At 33.1% G+C, this 15714-nt stretch overlaps 1 protein-coding gene across 2 annotated transcripts in view; it reads left to right on the forward strand.

Moving 5' to 3' along the window:
• The first annotated feature begins 1346 nt into the window (after positions 1-1346).
• The window catches only part of LOC133187802 (protein PRQFV-amide-like), a 32323-nt gene continuing 17955 nt past the window's right edge, over positions 1347-15714 (forward strand). Inside the window, exons 1-2 of one of the 2 annotated variants that reach the window (XM_061323202.1) lie at positions 1347-1431; positions 14805-14903. The gene's annotated coding sequence lies outside the window, so the exon portion shown is untranslated. The remainder of the gene's footprint in view (positions 1432-14804; positions 14904-15714) is intronic. The other variant, XM_061323203.1, reaches the window with a different exon arrangement.

Consider the following 15714-nt stretch of genomic DNA (forward strand, 5'->3'; position numbering starts at 1 on the left):
GTTTTTCATACTAATTGTTAGGCCATTATTTACACACTGAATTGTCGACGGATTTTTCCGTTATTTCCCGATCATGACAATGAGCACACGGCGGGTGTGACCGGTCGGCAGGGGATGCTCACTCCTCCATGGCACCTGATCCCACCTCTGATGTTTGGAGGTCCGTGTTTGCTCTGCTCCTATTTTGTATTGTATAATGGACTTTGAGCTTGAATACTGTTCGTTATCTCCATATATTTCATATAGATGTAGTTGCAATGACCTCATCAATAGTGTATTAAAATCTTTGTGCCAGTGTGAATTTGATACTTTCTAACAGTACACCGGCAAAGACGTAAGCGCAGTCATGACATCGTTCATACAATAAGTCAAATATACACGATGTTTCATATGATGTTACATTTCGTCGATAAACATTCAGATCTATATCACATTCACACTAAACTTTACTCCATGCCCTTGAAACTTTATATGGGATATTGGAAGAAGCTAAATCAAGTCCATACTTAGATTCTTCAACAACTTAATAAGTCTAGTGATTGTGACTATGAATGCTATAATGTTTCCCAACACAAGCTTATTTAATTAAACCATCACTCACTTTCTATACAGAAGATAATTCCGAATCAACAGGTAGATTTCTTAATCTTAATTTTGCTACTAGAGTAAAGAAGCTTCAAAGATTAGCAAAATTCTTTATCATAAAAAGTTCAATCTTGTATTCCACAATATTTTAAGTTAAAGAGGACTCCTTGTATTTCCTAAAGATATTCCTCGACCATTGCATCTTTTCAATTATAAACAAACTCGGCCGTGCTATGCGATTGAGCACTGTTACCTTCACCTTTTACATTTACTTATTTTGTTCTTTAAAACAATGTAATTTTAAGTAAACAATCGTGCGTATGAATAAAAGTGTGATTTGACACCTCATTGACGTTGACATGAATTGACATTGATATTGAGGCGATACCGCAAATAGCGTTTCATATTACATAAGGTAACTATTTTTACTTTCCTAGGGAAGTGTTACTTCGTGGTACGTTACGTTAAATATTACTTTGTTTCATTATAAAAAGTAAATTCATGTACGTTCAAGTGATGCACGGAAAATGCTTCATGACGCGATAAAATATTGTTTTCGTATTTAATATCCAGTTGTGAAAAGGAGCTATTTTATAATATAGTGAGGTATGCACATAAAAAATATATCTTATCAAAAACTGTTAAAGAACCAATATCTAAATAGAAGCGTTTTTAAACATGTGAATATAAAGTATGATTTCTACATATTTCCTATTTGCCTTGGGATTATGGACATATATAAGCAAATAAAATACTGTTTTAGATACAGTGTTACTTAGATGAATCTTCAACCAAAGACAGGAAGTACTTAATACTGGGCAAGGGTACATCGATCCAAATTATCATGTAAGAGTTTGTCTAATTGATATCAAGAAAATATACAGACTACGATGTATTTCAATATATATTGTATATATGTCCGACTAAAACCACCTATGAAGGGGGCGTGTATTTGGACCTGTATTCATTTGGTACAGATTTTTTTTTATTATTATGCAATCAGTTTAGCTGTTTGATGTCAAGAAGATTTTCGAATATCTGTGATTGTGTACCATGATAATGTGTCCAAGAGTAAAGAAAATTAAAGTGATTCTTTAAAACCAAAACTATAAGGATTAAAATGTATAGCTGTTTAACAACCACCGAGAACAAGTATTTTGAAAGGAAAACTTAGAGAAGAGTGGTATCTCATACGGCGTGTGTTGATCTCTTTAATTAACTGTGAAGGTATTTAAAGAGGACTTGAAATGAGTCTTAATTTCAAAACTCAATAAAAATTTCAGCTTTAAAATTCCAGACTAAATATAGAGATTGGGAAATGTGGTTGAGCTAACCCTTCGTCAATTATTTTCCTCTTAGGCACCTGATCCCACCCCTGGAACCTCCAGGGCTCTGTGTTTTATGCTCTAGTAACAGATATGTATTATTTGTAGGTTTTTCGAGATCGATCACTGTTCGTTATTTTAACCTATTTCATTAAATCAATTTTCTATCGGTCTAAATTTCAAACTTAATAGGAACGTATTATCTTTATTTAAAAGCATTTGAAATATCTATAAGTATATATCTTAGAAATAAGTCAAGCAGTTTCCACTGTTGATAGAGATTATAGAAAGTCGAAAGGTAAAAGAATTTTTGCGAAACATTCATGAGCGATGGCTTATAATCTACATGTTCTATGTATTAGGTTTTACATGTATTCGTAACGTCGCATGGAATTATTTTTTTTATTTGCATATATGCATGATTGATTTATATTATTTCATTTTTTTTAAATGATACGAGGGTCGTTCAATAAATAATGCAATAGGCCATCTAAAAGTAAGAAAAGAACGCTATACATATTCTAAACATTTTCAATCCCTCAAAGCATTCCCTGTCACCCTTTACACATGTCTTAAGTCTTTGTACCCATGACCAGAAAATCTCAGCATACTCATCTTTAGGGATGCCCCAAAGACACTGATGAATATCACTTCCAATGACATATATCTAATATTGTACAATCTTCCTTTGATTGTTTTCATGTGTTTTTGGAATAAAAAAATCTCAAAATGGCTGAGATCTAGTGAATATGGGGGATGGCAAAGCTCTGCAAACTTTCTTTTCTTTAGAATTTCATTTATTTCTCTGTGCTTATTTGCAGCAGAGTTGCCAGGTGCAAGAAAATTACCCTGGGGCGGTATTTGGATTTCCTTTGTAGGAAATCTGTTTACCTTTCCTCAGTGCAATGTTAACACAAAAGTTACCATTGATGTTCCTTCCTTTTGGTGTACGTATATGTTTACTGGACCTCTTGAAAAAAAATGAAAACTAATAAAACATGCTTGGAGACCTTGTTTCTTTTTACAAAAATAAGAACGATAGTTTCTTCTTTGATTTCACATTTTACTATTGATCTTCCTTTTTGGCTAAAAATAAAGTGCACCCATGTTTCGTTATCCTTCACGCAAATTTAACAAATTTTCTATTTTGTTAAAATATTTGGTTATAAAAAGACTGTTGGTACATTTAATGCGTGTTTTCTCTTAGGCAATTCTAAGAAAATAAGGCACATATCTGATAGAAATATTATTATATTCATTTCCGTTGTAAGAATTCTACAAAACGTTGTGATGATGAAAAGCTTAGTGTTTTAGCAATGTCTTTCGATTTAAATCTGACATTTTCAGATATCATGTTGCACATAGCATCGATAATTTTTGGCGTCCCTACAAATTTCGATCGACCAGTTTAACTGCTATATTTTAACTCTCCTTTTTCACTTTTGAATTTCTGAATCAATCTGAAAACTATACAGTTTTAAAGCCTATTCTTTCCACATATAAAAATCATATCTTAATATGAGTTCTTCGGCGATTGATGTAAAGAAGCACAGTTTTCAAATACGCTCTCATTTTCATTTTCTTGTCAGAGATCATTTTAAACAATTTTCAGCTCAGTGTAGTGACCATGCTCACTTTAAAACTGAATTTCTTTCCGAGAACAATAGAAAAAATCATGGGTTTTCTTTGATTAGGAGCTCTTTAATAGCGCTTTTCAACTACGAAAAGATAAAATTAAAGAGATCTACATTTACTATGATATTTTGTATATTGCATTATTTATTGAACGACCCTCGTATGTCACAGCTAATTTGAATTTTGAATGTTATCCAATATGCATGGGAGACAGCAAAACTGTCAGCTGTTTTACATGCATTTTAGCTCCTGCAAAGTCTGTTCAATTTATAATGTAAAGATAAAAATTCAGTAATGAACCTTCTATGGAATGTAAATACAGAAAACCCACAACGTGACTGAATTACAAACAAAGTAGTACGCTGTGCGGTCTGTATACAAGTTATAATATTTGCGGATTCCTCTGTTGAAACAAATTTGATCGACAATTCTCAAATACAAACTAATGTTGTAAATTCCTACGTACCATTGGTTGTTCTTTTACTAAGACAGTAGTGCCTTTGTATTGCATGTTGTTCTCCTCTGTCTATTGCCTTTTAGCTTATTCAACTAGATAAGAATTATATACCATTTGTAATTGCAGTAATACATGTAAACACTGGGCTAACAACGTGGACTAGGCTTGAAGCATGGAGGTTTAGATTTATGGAATTGTTTTAAAAAGTGTTTCAAAACTACTTCATGTTGTGTGGAAACCACAACGTTAATCGTTCTCCATATGCCAAAATGTCAACCTCAAATCTTAGTAGTGAAATTCTTTTTTCTCTATTTCACAAATAGAGAAATAAATAGCTTAAATGTGACTTATACCTATATGTAGGTCACATTTAAGGCGATGGTCGGGCTACCAAATTTTATTGTATTGTCGGTTGTAAAACATGATCGACCGACACTGGTATCGGGCGACGCTGAGCAGTCACATTAATTCCTAAGAAAACCGATAATTTTCAAAAATTGAATTTTTAGTCGACCAACAGTCGCCCGATCATCGTTCGCTAAGCCGCAGTTTGATTTTCACCGTCGGCTGACATTTACGAAAAACCAATTCCTAAATGTCGACCGACCGACTTAACGAACTGTCTGCCGACAATCGGACGATGGTCGAAGGTTGGTTGACTGCTTCATTTGAAGGAATCGGCCACCGACGCAGAAAAAAATATAACTGGGCCTGATGGACAAAAAAAAAAATAGTCGGCCGACGAAAAAAAAGACGTCAAAATCGGGCAAGACAACGGCCGATGAACTGCCGACTGTCTCCAGAATAATCCTTTCTTGGCCTCAAAACCCGTCGGCCGTTGATCGTTTTTGGAAATGTGACGGGGGTTTTAGGTATGTCACATTCAAGCCGATGGTCGGGCGAAATTTTTCTCGTATCGTCGGCTGAAAAAAATGATCACAAACCGATACTTTTATTGGGCGAAGCAGAGCAGGCACATTAATTCCTAGAGACACCGATGACTTTAATAGTTTAAATATTATAAGTCGGCCAAACGTCTCCCGATCATGGAGAGCTCAGTCGCTGTTTGATTTTCACCATCGGTCAACATTCTGGAAAACCCAATTCCTGAATGTCGACCGACCGACAACCGATTAGCAATCTATCTGCCGATGATCGAGCGCCTACGCATAAAAAAATTAACTTAACGGACACATTCTGGACGACCGACGAAAACATGAGGTCAAAACTGGGCTAGACAATAGCCGATAAACTGCCGAATGCACATGTCGCCTGAAGATTGCCATTTTTGTCTTAAATACCGTCCGCCGATGGTTTTTGGCAATATGACTGGGGTTTTATTGTTAGATCAATCCATCTGATTGTGAAGAAGAATTGTGAAACAACATATTCGTTGTTGTGCGAATCAAATGTGGATACTATAAAACTCCAATAAACTTTTAGAAAATTGGAAATAAAAAGACAAAAAAATTCCAAACCTAATTGTATAATGAATCTTCCCTATGTTTTTTTTTTTTCGACATTTTATACAATCATTCATCATGATAAAATTAAGACCAGGCTTTTTGACATGATAAGACATTACACCTTTAATAAAAATGAAACAAGGAAATTTTCGTATTTTGCCATTGATCATTTACAAACTCACTGTTGACTGACAACTTTCATACAAATTATAAGCCTTTTTTATACTGAATTTTTATACTTTGTCTACGGATTTACCCGATCATGTCAAGGAGAACAAAGCAAGTGTGCCCAGTCGACAGGGGAAGTCTACTCTTACATTGCACCTGATCCCACGTCTGATGTTTTCAGAGGTTCCTGTTTTCTCTGCTCACAATGTGTATTGTTTGATTGGACTTTTGAGAGTGATTTCGTTTCCTTCACTTTGACAAATGTATTGGAATCAGGATATAGAATAACAAGCATAAGTACAATTTTTTTAAAAAATAAATACAAATGTAAATGGTGAAGATAATGAACAGTGGTATTTCAAATTTATCATGTACTTTTCCTACTTTTCCTTTAATTTAATAATGATATTTTTACCTTGTATCATTCTCATATTCTGTTGCCTCTGTATTTAAACTTTTCAATAGTCTCTTTCCACCAGAAGTGCATTGGGAAGTGCACATTTACACTGAACCAACTTTTTACCATGTCTCAACTCCACTCCAACGGATAAAAAGGAAATCAGAGGTACCCTGTTATAAGATAGAGTTTTGCCATTAAATTATAATCAGGTAAAAGGATTTCATTCTACCTGATGATGTTCCAGTAAATAAAATAAATCCTTAGCAAGTATATTTCTTCATATGAAAGTCGTACATGACTAATGTGAAAAAATAAACCCAGAAAGAACCGAAAAATGGTTGTAAGGGGAACCACAGAGTGGAAGAGGAAAGTGCTTATTGCTCACAAAAATGTGCAGATAACGTTTCCATGCTCAAAAGTCTAATCAAACAATAGAAACTGAGAGCAGAGCAAACACGGATCTCTGGAAACATCAGAGGTGGGATCACGTGCAGTGGAAGAGTAAGCAGCGTCACCTGTCAACTGGTCACTCCCTCCCTGAGCCGTTTGTCTTAAACGGGTGAGTTATGTAGACAATTAAGTATGGAAACGATGGATTGTAATTGCAAACAAGATCATTTATCGACCATAGAAATTGCAAAATGCTGCATGTTTTGAACAAGGTTGTTGATACCTTTGTTACATCAGCTTATTTGTCAGTGGCCTACTTCGGTCTTAAAACATGAAAGGGTAAGATAAAATGAACTTATTTACAAATATTTTCTCTTCGTGGAAAAAACTTTTCTAAAACTTTGAAGAAAAAATACATGAAATCGCTTTTTATGAAGATTATCTAATCAAAATTGTGATATTGTGAGGGGGGATAAATTTTTCAAATCTTTTCAAATAAATTTGTTAGTAAAATCAATAGACTGGGGTCAGTATCGTCGACTTTGGACCTCTTTTTGATTGGTGTCTCTATAGCAGTCAATATTTCTCCACTAGCATTATGGGTCTCTCTGATTATGTTCCAAAAAGTACAGTTTGAGATGATTTCTTTGAATGCTGTGACATGTGCATAGCCCTATCGAGAAACAGATGAAAATTAAATGGATTGAAGCTTTCATTGAATGAGGAATGACTAATCAATTAAAAGAAGAGAAATATTGAAATTTAAAACAAGTTATGTAAAGGTTAAACCTTAAAAAAAAAACACCCAGAAAACAGTTCTCATAAATAAATTGCTTTGGTTTGAAATTTCATAAATAGTTCATTGGAGTGTTACCAACAGTTTTTGATAATTCAAGGATTACAAAATGTCTGTTCAGCTCTGTTCTATGGACATCATTTGGTTGCTATACACAGATTACAAAACTGATGCAGAAAATTAAATATGTTTTTTTATAATTCATAAGTGAGATAAAGCTTAAATATTTTGTTTTCTGTAAATAAATACATATTCCTTTTTATTCTTTGTCAATGTTTTGAAAATACATTGGTTTCTATGCAGAAAAATTGGTTGCTAAGGACACATTAAATGATTATTTCACCATTATATCACTTTATTTATTGATGATGCAAGGGTATATTAGCAAATATACATGTACATGAAATAGTATCAATGTAGAAGAAATTGAAGGTTTTCCCTTAAATATTGATGTGCGTTTTTAACATTTATTTGGCGTAAAAAACTAAAAATTTAATCTTTTTCCCACAAAAAAAAAAAAAAAAAAAAAAAAAAAAAAAACACGATAGAAATGCTTCTCAATCTTATTTGTCATTCTTGTAGATCAGCCTGTGTTTTGAATGATTCAATTTCAATTTAATGCACAACTTGCTGCAGATTTTATATATCACCACTTATACGAGCCTGGTCTCGGATAAGTGAGTTTATATCAGTAACCCTAGTTATATTTATCTATTCCAGATAATTTACGTACATTCGGATATATATATATATATATATATATATATATATATATATATATATATATATATATATATATATATATATATATATATATAAGTTTTCAACCTTAATCACAAGCTATCATTTAGGTCCATTTGTATATAGTCTAATAATAAGTTCTTTTCTACCTCCTTTCTCGAAGAATCGATTAAACAGTAAGGTCATGGAAAATATTAGGAAGTTAAATTGTGGCAATGTTTTAAATTTTGAAATTAAATAAGTTTGATTTCAAGTATAACCATTGAGTTTTGTAGTTTCAAAGCAAATTAGACGTACCGATGACGAAATTTGACTTTGGATTTGGATGATTGGAGTTTTTCGTAAACTGAATTGATTGTACGCGATAAAATTGTATTACGGGTAACAGGAATAAATTATCAGTGATATTTAAATTATCTGTAAGAAAGATTAAAGAATAATGATATTTGGATCAGAGATATTCAAAATGAACTTAATAAACTGGGACTTGGCTATATATTTGTTGCAGATTTCAATGATAATATTTACATGTATATGTTAGAAAAACAAAGATTCCTTGAGGTGAATAACCATACTATGATTTCTAATATTTGTAACAATGCCCGTAGCCCGCCATACCAACATTTGGTTGATAATTTTGGTATAGGCCTACAATATTACTTGCGTAAACCTATTGATTATATGTACAAAATACAGATTGCTAGAATAAGACTATCTGCCCATAATCTAAATGTTGAAACTGGTAGATATGTTATTAATGAAATTAGAAAAAACAGATTATGTAAAATGTGCTCTTTGAATGTTATCGAAGACGAATTTCATTTTATTTTACAATGTCCTTTTTATCATGACCTTAGATCTAAGTATTTGAAAAAGTATTATGATAAGAAATCCAGTGTTTGGAAATTAATTCAACTTCTAAGTGTACAAAATATAAAGGAACTTTGTAACCTTGGAAAATATTTATATCAAGCTTCCATTAGAAGAATGAAACATTTGTAAATTTTTAGTATTTTATAATTACAGTTGCCTGTTAGAAAACACGTCCTACATAGTTTACTTGCTATTTATTGATTATGCTCACTCTCATATTGTTATATCTTTTAATATTGTATATATGTTTAGTTATTAATATAGGTAATCTGATGTGTCGTATGACGCAAAGAAATAAAGCACTTGAACTTGAACAGTGTGGGGTCAAAGGATTGTTTAATTTGAGTTATTATTTTTAGGAGCGAAATGTTAAACTTCGAATCCATCATAGTTTTTAACGGAGGGGGGATAAAACACGGAATATTCCAAAGAAATCTGGCATACTATACTGTTTTTTAGTTTTGTTTTCTACAAAGATTTATCGTGCTTGAAGGTGGTACATTCGCATTTGACAAAATATAATCGTCTTTAAATCGGATAAAGCATTCACAAGAATTTTGGCACTTTCACCTTTTGCAGTAATCAAAGTACTGTATGTACTGAAAGGATGTTTATTAAGTTGTATGTGTTATGCTCTATTTACAGACTTCCGTCGTTTCATTTCTTTGTTTGTCGTTTGAAAAAGTTTGGAACAATACTTTTTGTTATCTTTTCCTATTTTTGAATTTTTTTCTTCATGTTATCCTGGCATTTACATAGAACATTGTACCAAGAAGACAAAAAAGTCTAAGGTTTTTATAGGTGATATGGTAAGAACTGTTTTTCCTTTTACATAATGGGAGGGGGGTTAATTTGTTGGGTGTTTTTTATGTTACACAACATATGGGAACTCATGTGGTCCACCTGGTCAATAACTGCGTAAAATTCCAACTTATGAATGGCAAAATCAGAATTTATTGATATAGGATGAAGACATTTCTTATTTATTTTACGAGCATTTGTCTCACAGTGAGCAGCCAAACTGCAGCAAAGCTGTGGAAATTTATTCTTCATTTGCTATAGAATAGGTACCGGGTATGCAAATTTGCAGGGTCCAGGCACAAGCAAGGAGCAAATTACATTGGTACAAAAGGCAGTAAGTACAATAAAAAAAAACCTTTAGTAATTGATAGTGATCACAAATATATGTTACCATGATTAATTATTTTCAGCTACATTACCAAAAACAGGCCAACAATTTTTTTTAACAAAGACAGCTTTATCAGTGAGTCAACAGCTGCAGTGGGCATAAGATTCCTTTCCATCAAATCACTAATCACTTCCCCAGTAATTAATTAGAACAGTAACTAGGAAATGTTGCAGTTGTGCTAAAACTAGATATATAAAAGTGGAATTGGCAAGTGATATACATCCTAATCCAGCTACAATTAATTGCAGCTATTAGATTACATTCTGAGGGAAAGTATAATTTGGCTAAGTGAGTCTTGTGTGTGTGTGTGTGGGGGGGGGGGGGGGCTTATTTCAAATAAACTGGTTATTTTTTAAATAGTTGGTCAAAATGAAATTGGTTCATCATCTCCTTTGGATTGATTTAAATCTGATATTTAGTTAAGCTATTAGACATTGTGAAAGGCAGATTAAAAAAGTGATTGTTCAGGAGTCTCACTAGGATAAGCAGCACCCACACTACTTGCTCCGTATGTCTTGATCTTCATATTGACATTTTAAAAAGGAAATTAAAATTCACAAATTGATAATTCAATCAATCAACTACAGTTTTCGCTTATCAGGCTATATTGGAATGGGTAGTCTGCTAATGTGTGCGACGAGACAGGGGAACAAAACTTGTCGAATAAGCAGTTAAATAGAAATCATATATGAATCTATTTACGATTATTTAAAGATTTAATAGGTTGATATGAAATTGCAATCTTGGAGTTAAGATCTTTACTAGTGTACTAGAGGAAAAGTCAAAACCAAGGAGTTAACCATGTGTTTCAAAACAATGTTGATCCATTTATTTAAGGTACACTACGATATTCAATTTTAAGCTAATCTGGTAAGGGATATCCAGGATATGTCCAGAAGTATCATTAAATGCCTTTTCAAGTATACCAGTTTTTTCCCAGCGCACATACCCATGGACAAAGAGTTGCAACATACTCAAGATTTTTTTCGCATAAATTTTATATATTGTGCTTGTTTATTTTATTGGGCACCTATGTCGATGTCTAATGGGGATTTAAGCCTTGAGACTTATTTTATCATTCTGTTCAAATATTACCAAATACATATAAACGCTTATACCTAAAGGAGATAAAACTACTCCCTTATAGACATTTTTTGAATACTCATAATACTTAGTATCGCGATTACCTCGAATTATCTACCTTACTGCCGCTGTTTTGCGATAAAGTCAAGAAAGTTATAAATCTCCTGTCATTTTCGGGGCATAACATATTGTTTACAATACTGCCGCCGTCACCATGGTTCATGGCACCCCCCTTGGTGGCGGTTGCAGTTCCATGATTACTCATGGTAGACACGAGTAGTCATGGCCCTTGCAAGTGGTGTATTCCGTCGCACCTCAACGCAACTGGAGGAGTGCAACACATATTCTTTCGCTCATTCACCTGTTTATCCTATTGCACATGTAAATTGAAATTCAGGATTTGAATTTGTGCATTGGCTTGGAATTGACACGCAGGTGACTTGATTGATATTGAATTGATTGATTGATGATTGATTGATTGAACTTGATTGATTGATGATTGATTGATTGAACTTGATTGATAATTGAATTGGTGACGTTCATGCACTTGTGAGCTACCCAGTGCATGATCCGCCCGGTTTGGGTCGTCACATTTGTTGTATTGATTGTTGGTTGTGGGGTAACTGCAATAATGTAGCCCTCTCCGATTTTTTTTTTTGGGGGGGGGGGGGAGGGCTACAACTCTTTAGGATCTCCGTAATGGTGCAAGTGCGGGAGTGATTCACTACCGCACAGATTTCGGCTCAAATTATCAGTAAGTGGGTATTTTATTAAAATATCTTACCTGAACTCATAAAATGTAGTCATGCAAGACATGAATTGATCCAAAAATATACAGAACAATCCGTATATCGGTTATTTTTCGTGTATGTCAACATCACAACTTGAATTTATCCGCCATGTTTACTGACCTTGATCGATTTTATTTTGGGACAACCAATGAGAATTCGGGATCTAGGGGAGCGGATCGTTTAGGATTTCCCTTATTTTAAGCATAAATGTCACTGTTTATGAAAAAAATATCCCATGGAATGCTTTTATTTATCGATGTTTAGTGATATCATACAACATAAACATTTATCAACACCTATATTTACTTTATCAAGTGATTCTAAATTTTAAGCGCAAGTCTCAGTACATCACGCGAGAACTGTCATGGCTGCTGAGGAGAACAACTGGTAAACACGCAGATTTATTTTACTTGGTTTTCGCGTATAAAGGGCTATGATGTTGACAGTGAATAAAAATTCCATCTTATTGGAAGTAAGTTGAATGCAAAAACAATTTATTTTGCCTGCAGTCGCCCGTATCTAAAAAATATATTTGCACCATTACGGAGATGCAGTGGAATTGTAGCTCTCTCCTGAAAATATCAGATTTAAAAAAAATCGGAGAGGGGTACATTATTGCAGCTAGTTGTGGGGCAGCCCTGTGGTAGCCCCAGCAAATTGATCACCGCGGCCAGAAGCGCCGAATTAAACAAGCAAAATAATATCGCTATTGTTTGCTTGATTTATAGGGAATTTGAGATAAATAGATTATTTGTTTGAATTCTCATAATAGGCCAGTGACGTGTCTTCAATAGTTTTTTTTTTTATAATTCATAAATAACAATATATCTGTTCAGCTCTGTTGCTATGGACATCATTTGGTTGCTATGCACAGAATATGATTGATGCAGAAATTTAAGTATGTTTTTATTATTCATAAGTGAAATAAAGCTTGTTTATCTAATTATTTATATGTAAATACTTTATTTTTTGACATAATGTTTTGAAAATGCCTTGATTGCTATGCAGTAAAATTGGTTGCTATGGGCACATTACAGGATTTTTACCTCATAATATCACTATATTTATTGATGATGCAAGATTATAATAGCAAATCTATGTGAAACAGTATCAATTTGGAAGAAATTGAAAGTTTTCCTATTTTTATAATTTTATATGCCATTTTTGAAGACAGCCTGTATTGTGTAAGAATTAGGGCTGGGCAATAATACCGATATCCCGGTATATTGCGGTATGTTGACAAAATATATCGTATTGCAATACGTTTTTGAAATACCGATAAACCGGCAAAATGCTTGGACTCAGGAATTCCATCATAAAATATAAGGAAAAGTTGTCAGAAAGGTTTGCAATCAAGCTGTTGCATGGGTGTATTTAGTCGTATAAGTGTTATTCAATCAACAAAATATATTTTTATTGGTTATTTTTCATAGTTACATGTAAGTACATTCTACATGTAAAAGGAAGTTAATATAATAAGAAAATTTCATTTAATTTTTTGTTGAAAATATTGCAATACATGTCGCATTACAGTTAAAAATCTCGCAGTATATCGCGGTATGAAATCTCTAGCCAATACCCAGCCTTAGTAAGAATCAAATTCATTTTAATGCTCATCTTGTATATTTTATATATATATAAGATTAAACTTGAGAGGTAATTTTCAAATTTTCAAAGTGTAAAATTGTACAATATTTGTGTTGCCATGGCAACAGATGCTAGCTATTTAGATTTGCTTTGAAACTTTTTTGTATACTACAAATCTTTAATAATTAGCATAAAGTCTGTTGTAGGTGATATCAGTATTCTTTTCATAAAAATATTCTTCCAAAAAAGTTAAAATTAAAGCTTGTTTTCTTAACATACGGTGGTTTCCATGGCAACACATAATAAGGGAAAAATAACAGTTTTGTTGGTCAAACATCATTTTCGTATATGTGTAGTTATGTTTCCATTTGAAGCTTGATGATTCGTGACATGACCTCTTAATTAGATAAAAATTTTGAAGTACATCTTTAATATTTTTATGTGTCACATGATTTTTTTTTTTATCATGAAAGGTTGCAATAAATTGCGAATCATAAACTTAAATTTTAATCTTCTCCTTTATTCACAAAATTATGATCACTTTAGAAAGAAATTTTGAAAGTGTACATTTAAAGAACAAAAGCAGTAGCATCTTCATAACATTCATTAAATATTTATAAAATTCTATTTGACGTTGTAAGTAAAGAAGCTGCATGCTCCAGCCTTAAATGTAATTGCGAGTATAATATTTTCCCCGAGTATATAAAAGTTAGTGTTATGATTAAAATTCCAATAAACAAAGCTTTTTGATTATTAAAGTTGTGTCACTTGAGTGTTTTGTAGTATTGTGCCTTTATCGTATTTTTTTTTAAACTTAGACAGTATCCGTAATAAGTCATCACATTGCAATGCCTGCATCAGACCATTTCACATCATAAAAGTGTGGACAATTAAACACATCACCGCTGGCTTTGCAGGTGCGATATTGTGTGTGGTGTGGGAATAATAAAACGGACAATTTTAATGTTCTAATATTTTAAAGATGAAATAAGATACTCCTGCTGAAATCACGCCTGGTCAGGAGTGTTGAATTTGATTATTAATTCATCAATTGTCTCTAGAGTATGAACGGTATTGACATAGCTTTCCGTCTGATTTTGTTTCTACTTAAAAGCCGAGGGGAGATGTCGGTCCCCCACGTACATAATTATCACGCTTTCCGATACAACTCTGCAAAACAAGTGCATACCGTCATCGCTACTTTCCAATGGGGAAAAGGCGGTAAAGTGACGTCACAATGTCCACGCCCCCTGTATTATTGACATTTCTTTTCTTAGGCGCTAGGCATAAATAGAGATACATAATTCTCTAATTGCAGTGATACGAGAGAAATAATTTGAAAAAGGAGACAAGCGACTGTCATCACATACGAGAGAGAGATCAGTGAAACAACGACAGAGGGATTCTAACACCTAAGGTTGGTTTACCTTCCACAACCGAAAATAGCTGGCTTTTTTGAAATAATAATTTAAGTATTTTTTTGAGAAAGGTTTAAGAAAAATACAAACAATTTGGTGAATTTATATTATAAATAAAAAAAACTATTAACCTTTTTTTTATCGAAAGTTAATTGATCAGTGACTTGTCTATTTTTTCCGTTGTAGCAAATTATTACATTAAGAACTGCATCTGAACATACTTAACTATACATGACTTGTTGCATAGTCCTTTAAAATCAAGCAATTGATTTTATTTTAAACGACAGAGAAGAATATAACTATTACCTTAAATAGCTGATTGAAACTACAGACTGATTGTCATAGCAGTCATACAAGGGTAAACACCGTAGGCTCATTTTATTTGAATAGTTCTTACCAGAGGCAAATGAGCGTTAATTTCTTTAATTACGCTCCTCTTTCGCACTTCTATCATTGAGAGCTAATTTGATCTGTGATAATGAAAATCGAAAGAGGTGAACATCGACCTACTTAACTTTATGAAACATCAAAATTATCGGCAATGTACAGAAAACATTTTTGAAATACAACATCGTGACTTTTTAGCTTAATTTGCACAGCAAAGCATCATCAGATAACGACTTTCCTACCCCACGTTGTCTAAATCGCTTATTGGACTTTATGGCTAACATTTGTGGCTTCCGATTCTACATAGTCCATGATCTTGTCACAGTCTGATTAAACAAAGGACGGCTAATGACGGAATAGACTGCTCTGTCTCTTTAGGATTATTCTTTCAGCCTCTCGAAATACTACCAGGACATATAGAAA

This window comes from Saccostrea echinata, unplaced genomic scaffold (genome assembly GCF_033153115.1).
Source record: "Saccostrea echinata isolate AGI-Se365-2 ecotype Australia unplaced genomic scaffold, CSIRO_AGI_Sech_v1 ptg000015l, whole genome shotgun sequence".
In the NCBI taxonomy this organism is placed as follows: domain Eukaryota; kingdom Metazoa; phylum Mollusca; class Bivalvia; order Ostreida; family Ostreidae; genus Saccostrea; species Saccostrea echinata.